The 19055-nt window shown below is 42.3% G+C and overlaps 1 protein-coding gene across 5 annotated transcripts in view; it reads left to right on the forward strand.

The window, feature by feature from the left end:
• Positions 1-2423: 2423 nt before the first annotated feature.
• GALNT13 (polypeptide N-acetylgalactosaminyltransferase 13) overlaps positions 2424-19055 on the forward strand; it is a 360457-nt gene continuing 343825 nt past the window's right edge. The window contains exon 1 of one of the 5 annotated variants that reach the window (XM_048869442.2): positions 2424-2616. The gene's annotated coding sequence lies outside the window, so the exon portion shown is untranslated. Of the gene's footprint in view, positions 2617-2946; positions 3272-3379; positions 3556-19055 lie in introns of those variants that run through there. The other 4 variants (XM_075117832.1, XM_048869440.2, XM_048869443.2 and 1 more) reach the window with 4 other exon arrangements.

A 19055-nucleotide genomic window follows, 5' to 3' on the forward strand; every position in this document is an offset into this window, starting at 1 on the left:
AAGACTGATAGAGAGATATGCACAGCTGTTTGCTCCCCCAGGTCTTAATCACTTACTCTGAGTTAATTAATAAACAAAAGTGATTTTATTAATTATAAAAAGTAGGATTTAGTGGTTTTAATTAATAACAGACAGAACAAAGTAAGTTACCAAGCAAAATAAAACAAAACAGAAGTCTAAGCCTAATACATTTAAGAAACTGAATAGAGGTAAATCTCACCCTCAGAGAATGTTCCAATAAGCTTCTTTCACAGACTAGACTTCTTCTTAGTCTGGGCCCAATCCTTTCCCTGATACAGTTCTTGTTAGTTCCAGCTCAGGAGGTAACTAGGGGATTTCTCATGACTGGCAGTCCTTTGTTTTGTTCCACCCCCTTTTATATCTTTGGCAGAAGGCAGGAATCTTTTGTTGCTCTGGGTCCCCACCCCTCTTTCTAAATGGAAAGCACTAGGTTTAAGATGGATTCCAGTACCAGGTGACATGGTCACATATCCTGTGAGACCCGAAGCCTCCATTCTTCCTGGTCTGACTCACAAGAAGGCTTGCACATAAACAGAGCCATTTACAACCAATTGTCCTAGTCAATGGGAGCCATCAAGGTTCCAAGCCACCATTAATGGCCCACACTTTGCATAATTCCGATAGGACTTCAGAATATTACTTCATATTTCTAGCTTTAGATACAAGAATGATACATACAAATAGGATGAACACACTCAGTACATTATAAGCTTTGTAATGATACCTGACAAGAGACCTTTTGCATGAAGTATATTCTAGTTTCATTATATTCACACATTAGCATATTTCCGTAAAACATATGGAGTGCAACATCACAGAATGAATCCCACTCAATGGATAATATGGCAGTAACATGCTTCCAAGCACGAAGCAACAGGAAGTTCATGTCCTGCAGAATGTCCTTTACGTGTCTTATTTTTTTTAAGTCTTAGCTTGACTGTGACTGCAAATGATGGAGTACTTTTTTATAAATCCTACCAAGCAATTTGTTTCAATAATATATTGTGGAGGTGAATTCTACAGGTTAATTTATTTATTTTACATGCTACCATATAATTTCATTGTGTCTCTTTTTATTTCTATTTCACAAAGAGGGATCATAGGAGCACCCACCTGGCCTTCGCTATATTATCAGTTATTTTACATATGTTGGAAATATCACCTCCTCTTCATCTTTTCTCTAAGCTAGACATCAGCCACACTATCAGAGGCTCGTTCACTTGCACATCCACCAATGTGATATATGCCATCATGTGCCAGCAATGCCCCTCTGCCATGTACATTGGGCAAAATGGACAGTCTCTACATAAAAGAATAAATGGACACAAATCAGATGTCAAGAATTATAACATTCATAAACCAGTCGGAGAACACTTCAATCTCCCTAGTCACTCGATTTCTGATCTCAAAGTGATTATCCTTCAACAAAAAAACTTCGAAAACAGACTCCAACGAGAGACTGCTGAATTGGAATTAATTTGCAAATTGGATACAATTAATTTAGGCTTGAATAGAGACTGGGAATGGTTGATTCATTATAAAAAGTAACCTATTTCCCCTTGTTTATTCCTTCTCCCCCACTGTTCCTCAGACATTCTTGTTAAACCCTGGATTTGTGCTGGAAATAGCCCACCTTGATTATCATACACATTGTAAGGAGAGTGATCACTTTAGATAGCTATTATCAGTAGGAGAGTGGGGTGCGGGGAGAGAAAACCTTTTGTAGTGATAAACACCCATTTTTTCATGGTCTGTGTGTATAAAAACCATCTTCTGTATTTTCTACAGTATGCATCCGATGAAGTGAGCTGTAGCTCACGAAAACTTATGCTCAGATAAATTGGTTACTCTGTAAGGTGCCACAAGTACTCCTTTTCTTTTTGCGAATACAGACTAACACGGCTGTTACTCTGAAACCTTCTCTTTTAAGTCTCTCCTCTTCCAGACACCTTATAACTTTCCTTGCCCTTGTCTGGGCCTTTTCTTTGTCATCTATTTCTGAGATGGACATAGTATTCAAAGCGAGGGCATGCTCTCAGCATATACAATTATATTCAAGTACTTACACAACAGTATTTCTCTGTATCTTACTGCAACCTAATCGCTTGTACGCTTGTTTTGCCCTGTGTCCACACTGATATGGAAGTCTTTTGCTTGAGCTTCTACAGAATTTTACGAAAAGGAGTACTTGTGGCACCTTAGAGACTAACAAATTTATTTGAGCATAAGCTTTCCTGACCTACAGCTCACTTCATGGGATGCATTCAGTGAAAATACAGTAGAATCCAGCCTCATGTAAGAGTAGCCCACGGCTGACTCTGGCTGGCGTGTTCCCCTCCCGCGGGGATCAGCCTGGCGCTGCAAGGAGCGCTCACCCCGCCGCTTAGCGACTCCAAGACACGCCTGTACGCGGGCGGCCAAGGGGACGGAGGGGAGTTTTCCCGAAGTTACGAGGGGGATTTGTCGGCGTCTCGCTGAGCAGTCGCAGCAGCCCCCTGGGGGCAGCTGGGCGAGGCTCTCAGGCGCTGCCTCACAACACCCGCGTCTGTGCAGGGAAGCGCCCCAAGCCCCGGACACGCGATGACAAGAGCCCGGGTAGGCAGCGGCTCTTGCAGTTGGCCGGGTGGGTGACAGACTCTCCCGCGGGCCGTCAGCGGGGGCTCGGGCAGCTCCCTGCCGTGCTGCAGGAGCTGCGCGGGGCCTCAGCGAGCAGAGCAGCAGCCCGAAGTTTGTCCTCCTCTCCGGAAGACACAGCCCCACCGCGGCCACTCTGCGGCTCTACCTGCCCACGTATCGCGGGACTTGTGCGCACCGCTCCCGCCAGCCGCGGGAGCCGATTGGGTGCCCGCCCGCATAGCCCTTGGGGAGGTGGAGACTAGTGACGTAGCGGCCCCAGCCCAGTGCAACCCCCACGGCTGCCGCTGCCGGGGCGAGCTAGCGAGGGGGGGACTGGAGGCGTTCGCAGCGCGCGAGGGGAGGGAGCTGGTGACGTAAAGGTGCCAGCCCCCGGCTGCTGCGATAGGCGCAGCGGGGCGGGGGCGTGGCTGAGCCGGAGCCGCCGCCGTGGTGGCTCAGCCAGAGGTGACAGTGCGCCAGGCGCGCTCCCCTCACCTCTCCTGACTCGCGCGCCCGCCGCCCGCCCGCCCGCGGCTGCGAGATGGAGACGCCCCTGGTGGATGAGGAGAGGCCGGAGCGGGGCTCGGCCCCGGGGGGCGTGTGAAACCCTCGCTCCCCGCCGAGCGGAGTCCAGGTGAGTCCTGGCGCCAGCGCGGGGCGCGCCCGCTCCGCCGGCTGCGGGAGGGCGCCCTGCAGCCGCGGTGCGGTGAGTCGAGGGCTGCCCCGGCGGCTCTGGAGCGGTGCGGGTGCTCCCAACTTTCTGCGGGGGTTGCCGTCCGGCTGGGCGCCCCGGGCTGCGCGAGGAAGCTGCCGGGGCCGTCGCTCCTGGCGGAGGCTGAACTGGTGCTACAGGGCGATTTGCGGAGCCTCAAAAGCGAAGCGGCGGCGGCGGCGGCAGCAGCAGCAACTTTCTCACGGGTTTGTGCTGCCTGGCCGGGGGAGGAAGGTGGCAGCGCCGAGCGGTGCTTCGAGGCTGCCTGGAGGGCTGGATCGGCGCGTCCCCGTCCGCCCGGCGGGACATGGCAGAGGGCATCTTCTTTCCTCGGTGCACGGCGGGCTGCGCTGTCTGGCAGCGGGCGGAGAAAGTCTTCCCGCGACTGCTCAGGGAGGTGCGCCGCTGCCTGACAAGCAGATGGGGCATCTTCCTTCCCAGCCACGCTCAGCACCACTGTAGGGGATGGGTTGTGGGTCGGGGAGAGTTGCAGCCTAAGAAGGGGATTGAGGTGTGGAATTAGGCATCTTTATCCTCGGGGACATTGATTACCGCTGCCTGGCAGAGAGAGGGGGCGTCTTCCTTGCTTAGCTCCTTGATGCACTAAGTATTGCTGATGGGATTGGGGTTTTAGGTCTCTGCATGCCGCTGAAATCTGCTCCTTGGCTGTAGTAGTTGGTGGGCTATAGAGAAGGATGGGTAGGTGGAAGAGGGGGCTCAGGAGAGACTTGTTCGCTTGTATCTTCACTGAGATGCTGGTGCTGTGGAGGAATCTCAGACTCCAGAGAGACCCTGACCTGAGTCTTCCGATTATGATAATTATTGCAGTTATTTGCTGAACAAAACAAATACATGGCAAAAAAAGATGCAGAAACTCAGAAGTGGATTGTTGCCCTTGTATACCTACTTTCTGTCACCTTTTATTTTTCTGTGTTCAACTTTGTCTTTTAAATATTTAATGTAAAGACATGTCTGCCTTTTTGCTGTTTGCCATGCAGCAGTTGTACAGTATGGGGCTGAAACAACTTGGGCAGATTTCCTGCTGTGTGGAAAGAGAAGGGTGAGAGTGCGATTAGAAGTCAGTCAGGAAACAAACTTGTATGTCAGATATCCTAGAAATCATTTAAATATAGGGCTGAGGGGAGGGATCTTGAGAGGTCATCTAGTCCATCCTCACATACTGAGGCAAGAACAAGTATACCTAGACCGTCCCTGATAGGTGTTTGTATAACATATTCTTAAAAACCTCCGATGATGGGGATTCCACAATCTCACTTCAATGCTTCACTATCCTTGTAGTTAGAAGGCTTTTCCTAGTATGCAGTCTTGCTGCAGATTATGTCAATTATTTCTTGCCCTGCCTTCAGTGAACATGGAGAACACTGATCACTGTCATCTTATTAACAGCTCTTAACATATTTGAAGAGTATCAGGTCCTCCCTCAGCTATCTTTTCTCAAGACTAAACATGCCCAGATCTCTTACCCTTTCCTATTAGGTCAGGTTTTCTAAATCTTTCATAATTTTTGTGCTCTATTCTGGACTCTCTCCAGTTTGTCTACATCTTTCTTAAAGGGTGCAGCCCAAAACTGGACACAGAACTCCAGCTGAGGCCTCACCAATGCCAAGTAGAGCGAATAGTTGTTTTCCGGGGCTTACATATGACATTCCTGATAATATACCCCAAAAAGATATTTGCCTTTTTTCACAACTGTATCATATTGTTGACTCATTCAATTTGTGATCCACTATAATCCCTGGATCCTCTTCTGCAGTACTGTCTAGTCAGTTATTCCCCATTTTATAGTTGTGCATTTGATTTTTTCCTTACTAAGTGTAGCTTTGCGCTTGTGGTCATTGAATTTCCTCTTGTTGATTTCAGATAAATTATCCAGTTTATTAAGGTCATTTTGAATTCTAATCCTGTCCTCCAAAATGCTTGCAGCAACCTCTCCAACTTGGTATCATCCACAAATTTTATAAGCATACTCTCTGCTCCCCAGGAAGACCTCTGTGGGACCCCATTAGATAAGTCCTCCCAGTTTGACAATGAACTATTGATAATTACTCTTTGCATACGATTTTTCAATCGTTGTACACCCACTGTATAGTAGTTTCATTTAGACATTTCCCTAGTTTTCTTATGAGACGATCATGTTGGATTATGCCTTATTGCAAAGCATTACTAAAATCAAGATATATCACAACTACTGTTTTCCCACAATGAACTAGGCCAGTAACTCTGTCAAAGAAGGCAATTAGGATGGTTTGGCATGATTTGTTCTTGACAAATCAATGTTGGCTATTCCTTAACCCTGTTATCCTCTAGGTGTTTAGAAATTGATTTGAACAAATTATTAAACAGTATCTTTCCAGAAATTGAAGTTAGGCTGACTGCTCTGTAATTCCCTGTATCATCCTTTGTCCCCTTTTTGTACATTGTACTAAGTTTTCCCTTTGTTAGTCATCTGGGGCCTGACATTTTTTCTGCCTGGGAAATAATCCTGCCCACGCTCAACTCGTTTTGAAACCCTTTATGTTGAAGCAAATACTGGACAGAACATTAATATCCTGTTTAAATTATTTTTAGTTGGACTATGTATTTGCACAAGTGCTATTTAAGTTTTCAGTAGTGGTAAACTGATACTTGTATAATTTGCCCTCAAAATATTATTGGCATCCACAGTCCTAAAGATGTTAAAAATGTAAAGCAAGTGAGATACTCCTGTGCCAAAATAGTAGACAATAAGAGACTACCTTAGTGAGTTGCTGGGAATATAGTATATGGAAAGACATTTGCAAGAGCTGATCATATGCCATATTACCGCTGAAGGTGTAATATCTACCTCAATGGATGTTTATCACAACAAAAAGTTTTCTCTCCCCCCACCCCACTCTCCTGCTGGTTTTGTAGTGATAAACACCTATTTTTTTCATGATCTGTGTGTATAAAAACATCTTCTGTATTTTCCACAGTATGCATCCGATGAAGTGAGCTGTAGCTCATGAAAGCTTATGCTCCAATAAATCGGTTAGTCTCTAAGGTGCCACAAGTACTCCTTTTCTTTTTGCATTCTGATTTAGTAGTCTTTTACACTCGCTTTGAATGAGTGTAAATTCCCAAACTACAGGGCAAAAGAGAATCTGGCCTCTGTGTTTTCAAATCTAGGTTTTTGATTCATCACATGATAAAGTGATGAGTCAGTTGTAAAGGTCAGATATAGAATTCAGGTTCACATGCCAGCTATTCTTCCATGGATCAGGTTAAGCCTGATTTCAAGTTAACTGCATATAAATTAATTTAAATGTGTTAGAAAATACTTATAATCAGTTTGGAGTAGTCGAGGCAGAAGCAACAGCTGGAGTTGCCATTATTCCACCTTTGTTGCAGAATGAGAATATTTGTTTGGGTGTTTCTGAATGGCTGAAAATAGTAAATGAGCAATAATTAATGAGAGTAAGGCATGATTAGAATTAAGTACTTCACAGGAAAGGAAAAGATTAGGGTCATTTAACTGCTTGGTGGCTGTTGCACTCTAAGCAAAGAGATAAGCAGAACAATTACATTTTCCATGAAATCTCTATTTTCCATTGTATTCTCAGTTAGTAGTACAACCTCATTTTAGCTCTTAATAAACCAAAAGTCTTCTCTGTGTCCTGTGCACATGAGTAGTACCATACAAACATTCTGATGCTAATGAGTTAAAATGTTTTACTGAGACCCCTGTTTTAAGTTATGAGTCATCACTATGTGAGACTGCGCTTTAACCAGGGTCATTACTACAAGTATTTTGGTTCTTTTGTCATAAAAAACAGCTTTGAATGTTTTACTGAGCGAGTCAAAGTGTTGGGTGTGTGGTTAGAAAGAATGGACTTTAAGCCAAGCTGTTTCAAGGACTTATTTCCAGGAATGAAGACAGACCTAAGTTTGGGTCCCCTGACTACATTCATAGGTTTATTCAGTGATTTCTTCATTGTGGCAATTTTTTTTAGAGATTAAATGAAAAACATATGGTCTATCAGCCCATCTTTCTATACAAATATGTCACTAAGAGTATGTTCCGAAAGGTGTTTCGGTAGTCATGAGAAGCTTGATTGCAACAAATAAAAAAGAAATTCAAAAGGTGAGAGTTATGTTGATCGCAAATCTTAGAGGAATTGTGAGCGAGTGCATCTGAAGTTGATAGAGTAATATAACATTACAGCAGCATATCTAATAGTTGGATAGTTAAGGTTGCCTGAGTGTTTTCATTGTAAAGAGACCCTTTTTAGTTGCTTCTACTTTTCGCAGATCATTTGGGCTGAAAATTTCCAGATCTCTTCTCTGTCCATGAGTGAATTGCTTAAAATTAGTTTGAAAATTCAATATCAGTTCAGCAATATCAAACACAAAGGGGAGAAGGAGGGGATAGTGGTATAGTGCATGCTGCCACCAGGGGCTTTTCTTGCAGCCACAGCCTCCTGGGAGGTAATTTGGGGGGGGCGGGGGGAGAAGAGCAGTGGCCCCTCCCTCAGGGCCGCCAGCAGATTTGGGCCCTGCCCCTCTCTTCCCATGGAGACACAAAAAAGCTGGAGGAGCAGGCAGACAGTGAATTCTCCACCTGAGGCACAGGGAGGTTAGGCTTCGTCCTTTGTGTGGCAGGCTTCAGCCACAGAGGTTTGGGCTCAGTTCCCCATCCATGTGGTGGCATGCTCTGGTCCTGAGCTCACCCCTCCCAATCACTGTTGGCCCTTTGCTGCCCCCCCAGTACCCCATCACCCCCTAACCCCCACTGCTGCCATACCCACCTCCCTGTTCAGGACTTAATTTGTCCCCAGGCTTGCCTTGACTGAGTGAGTCTGCTGTGAAAAGTGATATTTGTTTGTATGTTAATATCACTTTTCACAGAAGATTTAGTAGCTAGCAAGTCTTTAAAAAAAGCAAAGAAACAAGAAAAAAAGACAACATTCAAAGCATCTTATTGGTGTTTCTATTCTGTTTAGGTCCAGTAAAGCAGAGAGACCAACTGTACATTTTTTTATGGAGTCTGCCCAAAAAAACCCCCACCCCTACATAAATAAATTACAATGATTTGGACATGTATATGTGCATATTTATTTGTTTTCCCCAAAGTTAATTAAGTATTTTAGGAAAAAATTGTCAGAGCGGCCACCAGCAAGAGTTGGTGGCTGCACTATGAGGCCACCAAAAATTTGTTGTGAGAACCCCTGTCTTGAGCAGTGTTTTGCAACCTTCCAGATTACTGTACTCCTTTCAAGAGTCTGATTTGTCTTCCATACCCCAAGTGTCACCTCATTTAAAAACTACTTGCTTACAAAATCAGACATAAAAATACAGAAGTGTCACAGTACACTATTACAGAAAAATGCTTACTGTTTCATTTTTACCATATAATTATAAAATAAATCAATTGGAATGTAAATATTGTACTTCCATTTTAGTGTATAATATATAGAGCAGTATAAACAAGTCATTGTTTGAAATTTTAGTTTGTACTGACTTCGCTGATGCTTTTAATATACTCTGTTGTAAAACTAGACAAATATCTAGATGAGTTGATGTCCCCCCTGGAAGACTACTGCGTACCCTCTAGGGTACACGTGCTCCTAGTTAAGAACCACTGTTCTAGTGTAGTCTTCTTCCAAATCAGACAGAACACTGTTTTCAGGTCTATTGTAATTTGGATAGCCTTCTGAAGGTACAAAGAAGGAAACTGAAGCGGTTGTGGTAAGTATGCTAATGCATGCACTCCACCCTCAGAAGAAAGTTACTGAGTTCTTTGTCTTCTAATTTATATGGAGTGCTTATTGAAAGTAGGACAATGCTATAACTGGAATGTCTATCTGGAGCGTTGTCCTATAACCATGTAATTTTTGAGTCTCTGCTATATCAGTTTAAGTTTCTTGGCGTGCTGGCAAAGTACTTCCTAGAAAGTATAAATAATGAAGGGGAAAGTTTTATAACTTGATTTAGGTTGGAAATTCTTTTGCCGCTTTAGGTTACGTTACTTTATTTGTAGCAGTAAATCCTATACTGTATTCTGTGTGAACCAGCCATAACAAACAAACGAACCACAATGCAAACAAACCACAAACAAGTAAACTCTACACACATTGAAAATTATGCCTCTCAATATGTTGACAAAGAACTTTAGCAACAAAGCAGCAAAATTAGGGACAACACTTAGATATAAGAAATAAAGAATAAGAAACCTTGTAAGACTATTATTGTAAGACTTTCAAGTGCTAGTCTCTTATGAGACAGTAGAATAAAAGGGGACAAATATATTTTTCTTGAAAATATGGGAGAACTAAATTTCTTCCTCTTGAAAAGCCTAAATTAATTATTGTGTTATGAATTGCTTAAATGAACAACACTAGGAAAAATAGCTCGAGGAATTAGATTTTCTGTTCGATATTGTGAGAGCTGTATATTTTTAAAGGACTTTTGTTTCTGCATGATTGCTTGAGAAATATTACTGAGGCTAATAACAGGAAAGAGAGAATATACACTGTAACATTCCGGTATACTAATTTTGGAATGATGCAGTTTTGAATTTACAATAAACGCAGTGGGAAAACAGCATTTTAGATCTGGTTTAAAAATAGTCTTGTATTTTCATATTCTGAAGTTACTACTGTAAATTGTTTTTGATGATATCAGGGTTTCAACCTAGGTTATTTTTATTTTTATTTTTTTAAAAAAGAAAAATAATGGTCTCTTCATTAAACAGAATAATCATAATAAGCTTTTATTGTGTTGCTGTAGCTCCAACCATTTTCGGTGTGTCCTGCATGCGTAAGGAATATGATAATGTCCTTCTGTAGTAACTAAGGACCAGATTCACACAGGTATTTAGGCTCCTAAATTCCATTGAAATCAATGGAAGCTAGGAAACTTTCTGGATCGGGACCTCAGTGTTGGTAAGTCTTATCTTCAGTCTAAAGTTAGTAGCCAATAGTGAGAGTTGTCTTTGACTCTTCTTTTCTGAGATAAAATTATCAATTTTATATTACTGGGATTAGGTTTATATGATCTTCTAGTGCTGAGGTTTTCCATACTGTTACGGTTTCAGTTTAAATCAGTAACAAGAGAAGTCAAATAGCGAGGCTTAAACACCTTGATTAATCAAAGATTTAGTCAAAAATTAATATAGCATAATACAGAAAGGAAGGCCAATATCTTGACAACCAGTCTGGGAGGCAGCAGTGCAGTTGTTCAGCTGTCTCAAAATTTGAGGTTCACTTTATTTCTATGTATACTAAAGTTGTTTAAAACCGATAAGGGTTTCACCATTTCTTTGTATTGCTTCAGACCTAACATATTATTCTTATCTATTGTCTTTGTGTTTTGGGAAGCCTTTTTTTCTAGGCTGACACAGACTCTGCAGTAAACAGCTTCCTATTTTGGTTTGACCATAGCATTCCAAAAGTCAGCAAAACTTTAGAAACATCCTGCACCAGCTATAAATATCTTAGCTAAGCATCAACAGAATTGTTTTTGTTCTTTTTCTCTGGAATTTTTCTATACGTAATGTTGAGTTTACAGTACTTCACATCTCACCTTTTGTACCTGAGGGACTTTCTCTTATTTAGCTCCATATTTCTGCAAGACATATTTGTAGTAGCCAGTGTGACAGGGTCAGGCCAGATGGCTACAGGAGAGTGATAGAAGGCAGATATATTAGCCCCAGATTAAGCAGGTCCCTTTTCCCCAAGTAATGTAATGGGCTGTTCCAGAACAATCAGGAACTTGCTGGAACCAATTAAGGCAGGCAGGTAGGTTAATTAGGATGCCTGGATCCAATTAAGATGCTGCTAGAACCAGTAAAGACAGGCAGGCTGTCAAGGTTCCTTCGCCGCTCTGAACTCTCGGGTACAGATGTGGGGACCTGCATGAAAAACCCCCTAAGCTTATTTTTATCAGCTTAGGTTAAAACTTCCCCAAGGTACAAACTATTTTACCTTTTTTCCTTGGACTTTATTGCTGCCATCACCAAGCGTCTAACAAATATATAACTAGGAAAGAGCCCGCTTGGAAACATCTCCCCCCCCGCCCCAAATCCTCCCAAACCCTACACCCCATTTCCTGGGGAAGGCTTGAAAAAAATCCTCACCAATTTGCATAGGTGAACACAGACCCAAACCCTTGGATCTTAAGAACAAGGAAAAAGCAATCGGGTTCTTAAAAAGAATTTTAATTGAAGAAAAAGTAAAAGAATCACCTCTGTAAAATCAGGATGGTAAATACCTTACAGGGTAATCAGATTCAAAACATAGAGAATCCCTGTAGGCAAAACCTTAAGTTACAAAAAGACACAAAAACAGGAATATACATTCCGTTCATCACAACTTATTTTCTCAGCCATTTAAACAAAACAGACTCTAACCCATATCTAATTAGATTGCTTATTAGCCCTTTACAGGAGTTCTAACCTCCATTCCTGCTCTGGTCCCAGCAAAAGCAACACATAGAGAGAACCTTTGTTTCCTTCCCCCACCTCTCCAGTTTTGAAAGTGTCTTGTCTCTTCACTGGTCATTTTGGTCAGGTGCCAGCGAGGTTATCCTAGCTTCTTAACCCTTTACAGGTGAAAGGGTTTTTCCTCTGGCCGGGAGGGATTTAAAGGAGTTTACCCTTCCTTTATATTTATGACACAGGCTAATCAGGGCACCTGGTTTAAAAAGGACCTCACTTCAGTCAGTAAAGGGTGTGCAAGGACCTGAGAGGACTGGAGGACTGAGGTGTACAAACGCTATCTGGCATCAGGAAGAAGGTCCTGTGGTGAGGATAAAGAAGGTGTTGGGAGGAAGCCATGGGGAAGTAGCCCAGAAAGTTGTAGCTGTCACACAGCTGTTAAAGAAACACTGTAGACAGCTGTGATCCACGGGGTCCTGGGCTGGAACCTGGAGTAGAGGGCGGGCCTGGGTTTCCCGCCATCCCTCTTCCCCGCTACTGAATATAAGAGGAGTTGACCTGGACTGTGGGTCCCACCAGAGGGGAAGGATCAGCAGAGACTGAGGGGATCAGAGACTAGGTGGATCAGCAGAGACTGAGGGGATTGTTCTCCTTCCTTTTCCCCTTGCTGGCCAGTGATGAGGTTAGCTGAGTGAACGGCAGGTTTGAGCCACTAGCAAAAGTGGCCAAACTGAGGGCTACCGTGAATCTCTGAGGGAAGCAAATCCGCCAATAAGTGCAGGACCCATCAAGGCAGAGGAGGAACTTTGTCACACCAGGTATAGTAGCATACCTTAAGGCTGGTGGCCTGAATGTATTTCTTAAGACCTGTTGTGTGATACTGCAGGAGAATAGAAGAGTCTTGCGAAAGTTACAGCATCTAACTGTAGTTCAGTTTTAGAATGATACAATTTAGCATGAATGTAAAGTATTGTATTATACTTCTTTACTGTTAACTGCTTTCTTATTTTGGGTACATAATGTCTCACTTTTAAACACACTTATAGTTACAACAGTGAACACTTACATTACGTGATTAATAGTGATATGGGGATGCATATATTTTCTGGTAGATAGCAAATAACAATTTATCTTTCTGGTTAATAATTCTGTTTCTGAAAGCTGTTTCTCCAATATATTCTGTTTACAAGAGTCAGCTCCACAAACCTTGATAAAGTCCATTCTTTATTTGGTAACTGTTCCTATAGTGTTTAGCAGTGTACAGTAAAAGCTGTTTTATCTGGCCCTTCACCAACTGGAAAACTCTATAAACCTACATTTCTGATCTTCATTTAAATTCTGGTTTATAGTCCAGTTGGCACAGGGCCAGCAGGGGTTTGGGTGCCAGAGGGGGCGCAGGCTCTGGGAGGTAGTTTGGGTGCAGGAGGGGGCTTGGAGCAGTGGGTTGGGGTGCAGGAGGGGGTGCAGGTGGGGTGCCAGATCTGTGGGCTACTCACCTTGGATGGCTCCCTGCAAGCGGCAACCTGTCCCGGCTGCTCCTAGGCAGAGATGCGGCAGGTGGCACTATGCCCTGTCCCCGCCGCTCCCTGAGCACTAGCTCTGCAGCTGCCATTGGCTGGGAACCACGGCCAATGGGGGAGGCGGGGTCTGTGGACAGAGGCAGTGTGCAGAGCCGCCTGCCACGCCTCCGCCTAGGAGAAGCTGGGACAGGTTGCCGCTTGCGGGGAGCCATCCACGGTGAGTGTTCCCCAGATCTGGCACCCCACATCCCCATCCTGCTCCCCAACCTGCTGCCCCCCTGCACCCAAACTCCCTCCCTCTTTGTTAACCGGCATTTTTCACTTACCGGCAGCCTGCCCTGTTCAGCCCTCCAACTATTTATTTAAAAAAATGTTGGATTTGTAATAACTATATTTTCACCTCTGAATACAACCATTTGTCACTTTCTGTTTATCAGTGGGCTTATTATGAAAAGAGCATTTGACATGTGCTGTTCAGTGTTGCTGTAATACCTTATGAGTGTGTAATTTGGTGACTTTTGACCAGATTTCAGTCACAGTAAGTGCGCAGTCTCAAAATATGAAAATGTGACTCTCAGAAACAATCTACAAAAGAAAAGATGGACAGTGTAGGTAATGAATGCAATATAGTCTAGTGTAGCAACAGCAAGAAGTGCTATTGCCAACCCATCAACAGGCCACTTGGGACCTTTATATCAATTCAGCTTACAGGTTCAATTTTTAAAAACTTTGTTACATAGGGAATATGCCGATAAGCATTTTGTGCATACAAAAGAAGACAAACTGCTACATCGACTTACAGGTTATTAGTTTTTAGTTATACTGCATGCAGAATAATGGGATGGCACAGCTGGGGTTGTGTGCAGGTTGGCTAGTTTCACAACATTGTGGAACTTTATAGCATCTGTGCTATTGAATACTGTAAAGTAACACAATTGCAAAAGTTAGGGGAGAAATCCTTTGGTACACAGTTGATAAGTCTGCTCTACATTCTCACTTCAGTATTTGTCCCCTGGCTTTCCCGTAGGTCATTATCTGAATAGCTGGCTGCTACTGCATCATTTTATCCCTGTTTGGATGGGCAGTGCACATGGGGATCTGGCCTGAATCTGTCAAGCAATCAACTTTGTGTGTGTGTGTGTGTGTGTATGTTATTCTAATACACCTTTGCAGAACATTGAGACAGCACCAGTAATCTGGAGGAAAAAGGGAAGACATCACTTCTGCAAGGCACACTGTTAATTGACTGTGACAAGGTAAAGTGGCATCTTTGGCAAGAATCTCTTAACCCTTTTTATCACGTGGCTGGGCAGGGTAAAGGAAGAGGAGGCAGGGTTCAGGGGAAGGATGTATCCTGCTTCCGACTGTCTGGTTAAAGCCATGAAAAAGCCTCTGGAGGTTGACTAGTATTTTTTTTTTATTGAATTGTTTTATTTTTCATTGTTTGTCCTTTATAAGAAACAATACACTGTGCCCTGAAGAAAAAAAGGCCTTAAAAAGGACTTGGGTGTGGAGTTTGTGTCCTTTCCCTGGCTGGTGAAATAGCTCGCCCTCTCACGAAGGCTAGAAGTCTCAAGGTGGACCCAGACTAAAGGTTCTGTATTTGAGTAGAGGCTGAGCAAAACTCCATATCCAAACATGCCTTTATTTTAGGATCCAAATTTTGTAAATGGCCTTTCTTTTTGTAATGGGCTGAGCCAAACCCCTGGATTTAGACACCTCCTAACTTTGTGATTTTTGAGCCCATCTGTTACAATCTTTTAACTTAGTAAAACTAAGTATTGCTTCTCTGTGGTATAAATTATGACTCTTCGGAGTCAGGAGAGGACCTCTATCGTAACCATACAGCTAAGGGTAGCCTAGAATTCCTTCTTACCTGTAAAGGGTTAAAAAGCTCAAATAACCTGGTTGGCACCTGACCAAAAGGACCAATGGGGAAAGAAGATACTTTCAAATCTTGGGAGGGGGAAGGCTTTGTTTGTGTGTTCTCTGGGGAAGCAAAGAAGCATCAGGTCAGAAAACTTCTTCTCCTAAAATCATCCTAAAATAAGTCTCAATATTGCAAAAAGAGTAAGTAAATAAGGGCAAGGTGCCTTAGATTATCTTTTGTTTTTAGCTTGTGAATTTTCCCTGTGCTATGAGGGAGGTTTATCCCTGTGTTTTTTTTTTTTTGTAACTTTAAAGTTTTGCCTAGAGGGGAATCCTCTGTGTTTTGAATCTGATTACCCTGTGAAGTTACCTTCCATCCTGATTTTACAGAGGTGCTTCTTTTACTTTTCTTTTTCTTTTATAATAAAGTTCTGTTTTTTAAGAATCTGGTTTACCTATTTGGTTGGTATATTATTCTCAAGCCTCCCCAGGAAAGGGGGTGAATGGGCTTGGGGGGATATTTTAGCGAACAGGAACTCCAAGTGGTCCTTTTCCTGAATCTTTGTCTAACTCACTTGGTGGTGGCAGCAATACCCATCCAAGGACGAGGAAGGATTTGTGCCTTGGGGAAGTTTTTAACTTAAGCTGCTAGAAATAAGCATAGGGGGTCTTTCATGCGGGTCCCCACATCTGTACCCTAGAGTTCAGAGTGGGGAGGGAACCCTGACAGTGTCTGAGCACCATGGAGGGAGGCTCTGTGCCTGTGTACACCTTTTGGCATTTAGGAAAATGTGCCTGGCAGCATCACTTACTACACCTTTTAAATAGCATCTTAGCTAATGTTTGCCAGTACTGTGGGGCCAGTGATGCCAATACACCCTTCTGAGGCTTGGAACACAGCTGGTAGTGTTGACTAGTCAATGTATTTCTCTCCCCAGTGCTTTAAGGCTAGATTAGGATGAATACTGGGGGAGGGAAGGAGAAGTTCTGATTGTGGGATCTATCAGAATGTGGAATAATTTTCCAAAGGCATTGATGTAAGCCTCGTCACTGGGGCCTCTAAAATTTGGTTTGGACATCACAATACAAAATATATTGTAAGTAATAGAGAGACAAGGTAGGTGAGGTAATATCTTTTATTGGACCAACTTATGCTGGTGAAAGAGACAAGCTTAAAAGATATTATCTCACCCACCTTGTCTCTCTAATATTTTGGGACCAACATGGCTACAACACTGCAAATGCTGTAATGAATAGTCCTGCATTGGGAAGTAAGTTGCTTAGATGAACGCAAAGGTCTTTTCTCACTCTAATATCTGAGAGTCACAGATGTGAGTTTTAAATGAAGAATAAGTCCATTTTAAAATGTCAAGTAGAAGACTCTCAAGAGAGGAAAAAAACTAAAAAGAATTCTTAAAAGACACAAAATGATGACTGATTTTTAGCTAGAAATACCGAATTCTAATTTTGTTGTCTTATCAAATGTGAAAAGGCTCTGTTCTGAGCTCTTGATAGGTGTCAGTTCCATCATAATTTGTGCAGATAATTATTCATAAATTAATAAACTACTTGTGGGAATCCAATGATGCCTTATGCTGTTTCTGATCTATTCCTAGGATATTTGCAGACTATTAAAATGTATTGAGGATTGGTTTCACAGTAACTTAAACATGTCTTAACTCTGGAATAAGAAGTCTGTATAAAACACATTCTACTTTCAAAACATCACAATTTAAGAAGATAAGGTTGCGAAGTTTACTTATTAATGCCAAACGACCTAGGAAGGTTTCTGAAGTGGTGGTTTGGTTTGGTTTGTGCTTCGGTAGCAAAACTGATACAGTATGAAAGACATCTGTCACATGCATTGTAGCACACTTTAAAGATACACTAAACAAAAAATTTAATTCTCACTTTCACACTGTTTATTTTAGCCTATGAGATCACCTTTTATGCTTTCGTGGCTCCAATATACATATATTTTCTGTGCAGTTTTCTTGCTTCATGTTGTCTGATTGGGAATTGTCACCAATGCACTAATGTCCAAGTTAAATGCTGATGTAGATCTTGGCATAAACGGAGTCTATGTTGAGTTCCCTTTCTCCAAGCAGTATTGTGATATTCTCCATTCTGCATCTTCAGTGCATTCCACAACAGCCTTAAGTGGCTGATAGTCACATTCATTTTGTGATTCACCTGGGATATAAACTGGAAATTGCTTCCTATGGCCTTGAGCTCAGGTGATTAAACTAGACTCTCAACTGCACCTTGTACAGCAGAGTTGAATGTGTAGACTTGGCTTATTTCTCATGCACTGAAGGTGCTCTGCTATGGAATTGCCTGGCCCATTCCCTTGCCATTGACCTCAAACTCTTGGGACATCATTATAAGTGTGCTTGTACAATTTATTAAACTGGCCACTTATGAGGCCAGGATCTAAAGCTGAAAACAAGGTTGTTATTGACCCTAGGTCAGTATTGGGAGGGTAGACACTAAGGCAGAGTTTTACATGGTATTTCCACCTTGTAGATTTTTATGTGTACTTTTAGTATTGAATGCTGCTCTCTGTGTGGTGTGCTTTGCTGGCATATTCTCTGTGTTGGTTTGAATACTTCACCATTACCACTTCTTAAGTTCCATCTTCATTAGCCATCTGCACCAGTTTGTGTTGAATGTTGCAACAAAATATTGCTTACAAAAAGTGTTTCTGCAGCTGTTGTGTGGACATGCTGTGTATGGCCTGTTCTTTGTAAAATGATGCAGCATGTTAACACACAACACAGATATTACCATACCAGTGCCTGTGGTCTGTGGCTCTCCTGAGGCCCCAGTGGAGTGATTATGGGAAAACCTGCAAAGTATTACAAGACAGGTCTAGAGATGGCGGTGGACAGAATTGCAGTGGTGAATTGAGATGATAGGGCTTCCAGAACTGGAAGACTATGGCCCGAGTGGCATCTTGTATTTAAAATTGTGTTAGTGCAATTTTAAAATGCAGTGTGTCCCAGCTAAATAACAAAAAGATTGGAAATAAAAGTGTTAAGGTCCTAAGAGGCATGTAATGAGTTACATTTATTTATTCACTCATCCACCTTCCTATTGCCCCTATAATCCTGAGCAACATGTTTAGTTATTAATATGTACATAAAAAATCAACCAAATAGAGATCTTCTGCTCTTCCAGATGGTATTTTTTTCCCTTTACTGTGTTTTATCTGGGGTTTCTTTGGGGCGGGGGAGGGGAAGGAGGAAACAAGAGTAGGGTGTGTGCGTGTATTTGTAATTTGTTGTCTTTTGATATTATAGGGAGGCATTAGAAAATAGGTCTCTGGTAAAATGTATAGCTTTATATACTCCTATGTTGCAAAATGTATACTGTAGAGTTTACAGTTCAACATAGCTGAGTAAGTGGTGTTGAAATCCTGCCTTTCAGTTGTTTCTAATTGTGAAACCTTATATTATATTTGTATAGTGTTTGGTATTTTATTATGGATAGAGTAAGGATGTTGATTTAGCTGGAAGATGTTTCTACATCCAATATCCTATGGGAAAGCAAGCATACTTTATTTGCAGTGGAGATATTAATGGTGCACACTTTGTTGCGTTTTCTTTCTGGAGAACAGTTGAGGTAACCTTATCCAGTGTTCCTCCATTTATAAATAACTTATCACTTAAAGCTTTGCTACCATATGGTAAAGTGATATCTCCTGTTAAACCGATTTAAGATTACACTAAACCAGGAGAAATAACTGAGACGCCTTCTCTGCCTTTTAGAGGATACTCTTTTATTCTTTTAATTTACACACCATCAAGAATCCTGGAAATGGTGGACCGTTTGCTCTTCTTCTTGATTATTAAGTGCATAATTTTTCCCTTTAACCCTAGATATTAAAAAGCTCTTGGGA

This window comes from Caretta caretta, chromosome 11, assembly GCF_965140235.1.
Source record: "Caretta caretta isolate rCarCar2 chromosome 11, rCarCar1.hap1, whole genome shotgun sequence".
NCBI classification, from domain to species: Eukaryota; Metazoa; Chordata; order Testudines; family Cheloniidae; genus Caretta; species Caretta caretta.